Raw genomic sequence first — 7,460 nt, 5'->3', positions numbered from 1 at the left:
GGATATTTTCAGTATACTTCCCCCCTTACAAATTACAGTATATTAACTTCTTTCTGAGATTTATTTTTTTTCATGCTGCACACACTCAATAACTTTTAGAACAGCTTCATCCTTGTTTAGGTCATTGCATCTACAGTTTGGGTTTTTTTACACCTCCTTTTTACTCGCAGTACGTACCGCACTGCTCGCTGTCTTTGTGCGGTCGATGAAGGAAGAACCGGACCACAACTTCGTCCGCTGCAACCTACACTGTCCTGACCTGGAATACCTGAAAGGAGACAGGGTAGCTGGAACAATTACTGTTTCATTAGTAGAGAACAGGAGTAGTGTATATTTCTTTGCTAGAAATTAGTTCTGCCCATATTCTACTCTGCATAGCTTTTATAAGTAGGAGCAATTGCCTGGCTGATGAAAAAAAAAAAGGTCTTTTTTTTCTTTTTGTATTGTGTGAAGCTATTACAACACACACAAAAAATGATCGTATTATTAAATTCTGTGTCTCATCATCAAAGCTCAGAAACTGCTCATGGAAATCACTGTAATATTTTTTTGACAATACATCGAATCTTTTAAACGCAGCCTTGAAAATGAGGGAATTGGTTTTGTTGAAACAATCTCCCCCCAGATCAGTCAAAATATGGTTAAAATCTGTTTAAATAATAAAATTAATCTTACATTGGGAAGTGTTCAATACTTGAACTAGAGTTATTATTCAATTCAGCATAAATATATAATCTAAAATATTTTTCACTCCTTCACTGTTACATAGTCTGTAAAAATTACATTAAATAGGCACTAATTAGCAGAGATGAGAATCGTTATTAAAAAATATTGTTCACTTCCATGTATTTTTTTTCCCTCAAAGTAACCATCTCTTGCAACCTATAGATTAGTATTTATATTTTCCCACTTGGATCCAAAGCAGGTAAGCACTTGACAATCACCAGTAAATTACATTAGTGCTCATATATTAATAATATCTGGAGGATATTCCAGCTGGCTTGATGATCACTAATAACTAGGGGTCGAATTGTCCAAATGTTAATTTTATCCCCTTCCAGTCTAGCTGCTGTCCCTTCCTAGTCTCTCTGACAAGTTATTTCCCCCTCTAAGCCCTATGCTCCAGCTATCTTTTTATTCGCTAAGGAAGAAATCCTGAGGTTAAGGGGGTTTATAACTACTGCATTTCTAGGAAAGAGTTTTTACATCATGAATAATGTCAGGTTCGGAATTACGTGACTGCAACAAGGGCAAATCCTATGACAGATAAGTGCATCCGTTTCTAGGACTACTGTCCTGAAACCATTTCTCCTCTTTGTTTGAATACTGGGCGGGGGGAGTTAAAGAACATGCTTTATTTGCTGCATTTATGCCTGATTTTGTTTTTTTCCCCTGCTTACTCTCACTGCCCCGTCAAGCTTATTCTCAAAATATATTTAAAAAAATTAAGGAGGACTTAAAGAGGTGATGGCTATAAAAAGACAATACTTGTGGAGTCCCTAACCTGTCAGTTTGTAGGAAGTAGTCATCAAGTCACAAAAACATGGAAATAGCTATGGCTTGGAGCATGAAAATCAACATATGTAGTCATCATGTATTTCTTTGGAAGATAGGCTAAACAACCTCTGTCACTTTTGCCGTGCAATGGAACCCGCTTTCTCTTTTCGGGATCACCCTGCCGCTTCCCATTAGCGTCAGCAGCGCTCGGAACTGCAAAATCTCCTGACGAACGCGCCGAGTCCTGTCGTTTCCCCCGCAGGCTGTCTGGCGACGAGAACCCACTAAAGGATTTTTTCATCCGAGCGGCGGTGTCCCAGTCAAATGCCGGCAACAGGCAGGGAAACCCAAACCTGTTGAGGCAGACGTCTGCCCAGACGGGAGGAATTGGAGCGACGGCCCTTAAGAGGGAGAGGCGAGGGGACGTACTTTGCGCCAGCAGAATAAGTCCATGGGCTGCACCCGTGATGGGAGACCGAGACCGCCACCGTGATGGCTGGAAGTTTGGGGGCCGCGATGCCGATGCTGGCCAAAGCAGGCCTGGGGCTGCGCTGTTTGGAGGAGTGCCTTGTCAGATTAGCCGTGCGGCTACCGTATTTGATGCACAACCTCGACGGACAGGCCTGCCAGGCAGAAACTGCTCAGGCAGATGATGCTAGGGAGGACAAAAATTATCCACCGCAAGACTAAGAAGACAGATGACACCCAGCAGGAACAGCAAGCCAAATCTGCGGAATCCACAATGCAGCTGGCTAGCCCGAGGCTACCTGCCTCTTTGAAGTGGAATAGACATCACCGACGAGCTGTCAAATTAGATCACCAGCCTGGAAATGCTGAAAGAGATTTAGTTCTTCCAACAGAGAAGGGTAAGTTTAATAGATGAAAATCTTCCTAAAGGGGCCAAGGTGGCGTGGGAGGGGAAAGGGGAATCCTTCAGATGCAGCAACAATGAAAAACTACTCACCTCCCGCCTGCCCGCAGCGCGAGGGACGGGATGCGTGGCGTTCCGCAGCTGCTGCGGTGGCTGTAGTCACTACCAGCACGGAAAATAAAGGCCACGCCTGCAGGAACGTGCTCAGAGCAGCAACAAGTAACCCTTGCTACAAAATCAGTTCCCCCAAATCTGTGACATCTGTATACGTCACCCTGGAGGGACATAAGGTACTCTGAAGTACTTCGAGACATGCAGCGGTGGGATACAAGGATCCAGCCTGAATCCGAAAGCTTGGCCCAGCAGAAGCGCGTGATGGCATCTCCCCTCACGCGTCTTTTGCAATAAAATTCAAGCACAAAAAAGGTGCAAAATACAATTCAGTTTCGATAAATCCAGAACAAAAATTAAGATTACCAAGTGAGTAAGCATGTGCTCAGGTGTATAGTGAATAGGAAACCTGGCATTTCCATTAGGGACAGCAGCAGCATGATCCAATTATAGATACAAAGAAGAAATACTGCTCTTAGGGGGAAAATATTAAATGTATTAATCCATTAAGCAGCTCCATCATTGCAATTACACTTTGAAGTTAAAGACCGTGAAACACACCAAAGATTAAAAGAAGTGATAAAATTGAAAACCAAAATAAAAAAAAATAGGTCTACAGATCCCTCTTCCTAGCAAAAAATTAAAAAAGAGAGGTAAAAAAAATACATACAAGGCTCTGTATACACATACAATTATAAAATCAATTTATGGCCATACCAAGGCAAATTTACTTGCAGAAAAATCGTGATAATGCCTCTATTCCCAGCTTCAGCATTCATGTAGCAGGCAAACCATAAATCACCTGCAGAGACACAAACAGAAGATGCTAGCAAATCAGGAAGAATATGAACCAGACCTCTGAAAGAAGAGCTTACACTGGATTTCTCAATAATGATTTTATAGGTGTATCTATTCCTTCATTTTCATTTCTCTCAGCTAATCTCTTTTTCAGTAATTTGTCCTCATCTCTTCCACATCCATAGCACTGAGGAACAGAGTTTTGATCGTCTATTGGTTTTTAACCAACAGGACAATAAAGATGCCCAAGTTCTACAGCTCTCTTCAACTGTAATGTTACTTGAGTGTGTTTTGTTTCACGGACAAAACCATGTTAACACTTCTAAGTCACATTTTCATATAAAACAGTTAATGTAAATGAGTGTCTTATTTGAATTGCAAAGTACTCACGTCCATCTTAAACCTTAGTTAGAGTCTCAGCTCCCTGCTAATAACCCAGGATCCACACCCACGCTGAAGAGTCAAGATTACTCTTCCATCAGCTATAATTATAATTGAAATAAATGTGTGTGTGTGTGAGAGACAAAGAAAGTGAAGTTGAACAATTATTTTATCAAGATACTTCAATGAGCTGTAACACCTATTGGGAAGTTTAAGATGTACCTTACAAAAAATAAGTTCCCCATTTCTAGGCCTATGTTCTTCCAAAGATTCAGATGGTAGTAAGAAATTTCTGGGAGAAGGGCTACTTCAGTTTAAAGATATTTTGAAGAAGGTGAAGTAGGCTATAGAGAAGGATTACAAGAAAATAAATATTAAAAGGATGTAAAAATATCACCTCTTACAGGCAAATAGCTAAGATGCTAGCTAGGAGACTTCACTGTCCAGATGTTATGGATTCTACCCAGAGAATCTCTGGCAATTCAATAGGTGCAAACCTCTTGAAAGCAAGTACTTACTGGGGGCGGGCAAGGAAGAAAAGGAACAAAACTTGCTTGATTAGTTTCAGTTGCTAACCAGAAGTGGTATCTCCGAACTTGGTTTCTGTGTGGAAAACTGGGATGCCACCTGGTACGTAAATCACTGATGACACAAAAGGAACTCGACAAAAAGCATGTTATACATTTAAGCTATCATAAAAAAATATGTTTTGCTGCTGAAAAGCCTACACTTCGGTTCCATCTGAATGGTCAGGTTTTCTTAGTACCCAGGTCTAAGCTGGAACTAGTTTTTTTTGTTCAGTGTAACACAGATCTTCTCACATTTCTCATTCCTACTCACTCTTCTCTAATCCCATACTAAACCTGGATTTTTTTTTTTTTAGAAATAAGTCTTGCCTAGTTATAAGTTTCAGTGCAAGAATTGCCCCTAGAGACTTCTGAAGTCAAACTGAACTCTCACTTAAAAATGAAGTTATACAAAGACTAAAAATCATCAGCACATTTCTAACAAATCCTATGCAATACTTGAACACCTGTTTCAGCCTGGCTTGTCTGCAAACAGTGGTCACCTTGGCATCAAGGGGAAAAAGACAAGGCAAACTGGTAAGTGTAAGATTTCACCAAACACTTACAATTATCGTATTTATTTCACTGTTGAATTCTTCAGTTGCTGAAAGGTTGTCATGCAGCACTATCTCACCATATGGCAACAACCTCAAGTCCTAGAGGCACATACTTAAAAGACCATAACATGTCAGGCCCCTTGAATAAATTAGATGGAACAATTATGCAAAATAATAATACTGCAATGATGAGATACATTAACAAATGAGAGTGTCACTGTTCATGAAATGCCGTGAAAATAAAATCCACACATCACTGTGGTCATCATCATCATCAAACTGCGAAGCAACAAAGTAAAACAACATCACAGTATTTACTGCGCCCTTCAGCAACTGGAATTTTAAGAAAGGAGAAGGGGGTTGCAAGGGAGGGAAGTCACTTTTACTAATGTTCAGTGGAAGTATAATAAAATATTACAGAAACAGAGACAAGTAGTAGCTTTAAAAAAGCAGAACATTTACCCACGCACACTCTCTATACAGACCATATAAAGCTGTATATTTTATATATATATGTAAAGCTGTATATATATATATATATAAGCTCTCTACCGAGAGCTCACATACACTACACCTCATCTGTAAATATGAAGCACCATCGTAAAAAATGTACCTCATACAATCTCAGATAGACCAAGCTACATTTTTATGATTTTTCAGAAGTTTTTTTTTCAGATTTAGTTGTCCTTGATGATCAAAAGGCATTAGACAGAAAGGGGGAGAGGGGAGGAAATCAGTACCATCTGGTTTTCCCGGTCACGTCTCTAAAGGCAAAATCTCAATTCATCCTTCTTTGCTTTTAACCCTCTACCCCCTTAAGTTTCTTCATGCAGGGGAGAGAACATTGATATGTTCAAGTTAGCACCAAATACCTTTTAGACAGTATAGAGTTAAATTACTAATCCACTTCTACGCATTTCATCTTTCTGTTAGCTGAATTTTTTTTTTTTAAACATTTCAGCAGCAAGTAACACTTCTGTTCTACACCAGAGAAAATAAAACTGGCACAAGAGGCTAGGGGATACTGCAGCAGTAGCATGTAGCCACCTTGAGAAATCCCGACACTTGCAAACAGTGGCTGTTTGGGATTAAAAAAAATGACACTTTGTAGCATCAACCCTACAAACTTGTCAGAAAAGACAACAGTATTGTTTTCAGCAATATTTTTAGCTCTGATTTCATTTCAGTGTTCTTAATTGTAACGTAACCTGCTATTTCCATGGATGAAGGCTTGCATGTACACTCTACAAAACTTAAATCATTCTCATTTGCAATAGCATATATAAAACCAAACAATAAGATGAACGTGAAACTTCCCCAAAACCTGATCAAATGCACTGATGATTCCCACTCACGCTCCCCTTCAGAAACAGAATATGGTTCATTACAGCAGAATTTAGTAGAAATGTAGGTATTTTTCTAATTCTCACCATCACTTGCTCCCAGCCATAAGGGGCAGGGGGAACACCAAACTCACTTATATACATACCACCACTAACAAATGTGTGAATAAATTGGGAACTGGGAGTGCAAGTACTGACAGCAAAATCCTGGAGCCCTGTGGTAATCAAATACGAAGAGTCTGAAGTTTCTAATGTACATTTGCACTAAAGCCCACTCCACAATTCTTGAACAGATCTCAAGATTTCAGTGAGATCTTCATAATTAAGTACCCAATGCCTGCTTCTGAACAGCAAGGAACAAGAGTAACTAACAGGAGAAATGGCAGAAGCTGAGAATGAAGCCCCCTGGGAAGCAATGAGAACTTTTTCAAACCAAACAAGAATATTTGCATTTTTAACAATATAAGACATTCCTAAAAGTAACAGTGTGCCTGTAAACCCTCTAAAGAAATTATGTATATACAGAAAATACCTATTAGAGAGCCTGGAATTGTCCAAGTTAAGCTTACTTGTGCAATTTCCCTTTTATGTGTTAGGATATATTTTAATTACCTCATCTCATTATCTACCTACTTTTTTCTTAAGGCCTTGTAACATTCAAAACACTCAAACAGCTATCCAAGATACCTTTACATCTACCTTACTGGGTGGGAGGCTCCTAAAGTAGCACGGAAGTTAAAATCGAAGAATGTACAACTGAGTTGTTGTTTGCTGAACACTGTTGTAGAAACCAACATAGAAGTTTATCACTTAAAATATCAAAATATTTTTGTATTTCTCTGTGTTTTAAAAGAAATGTTAACTGAGTTGTGCAGAAGGTAATTACCCAGTTCAGATGTGTCCTTAGGGCATTATGTTAGCACTTTTAAATTTGTTAAAAATAAAAAAAGGGAGACACATTCTACAGTGAAATGACCTGTCCAAACGTCTGATTCAACAAGAGCATCTGGTTTTAAAACAAACTTTAAAATATTGAGAGCATAGCTCATTATTATCTTAAGCTGAGGGAGGTGGGTTGTTTAGTTTTGGTCAGTTTGGTTTTGTTTGTTTGGATCTTGAAACTTGCATTTGCACTTGTGTGGAAATACCATATGAAGTGAGATGTAAGCAAAATCTTGAAAAACTCTGGCTTTGTTACCCAGTTTGAAAGAAACCAGTTACAGAATCTAAATAAAAGTCCATATATCACAAAATGAAGTAGCAAGTGAACTAACCTATAAAATCTTCATTTTCTTTACTGAAGAAAAACTAAAAAGTTTCACACCCACATTAAGAC

This window comes from Nyctibius grandis, chromosome 3 (assembly GCF_013368605.1).
Source record: "Nyctibius grandis isolate bNycGra1 chromosome 3, bNycGra1.pri, whole genome shotgun sequence".
NCBI classification, from domain to species: domain Eukaryota; kingdom Metazoa; phylum Chordata; class Aves; order Nyctibiiformes; family Nyctibiidae; genus Nyctibius; species Nyctibius grandis.
This window is presented reverse-complemented; position numbering follows the sequence as displayed.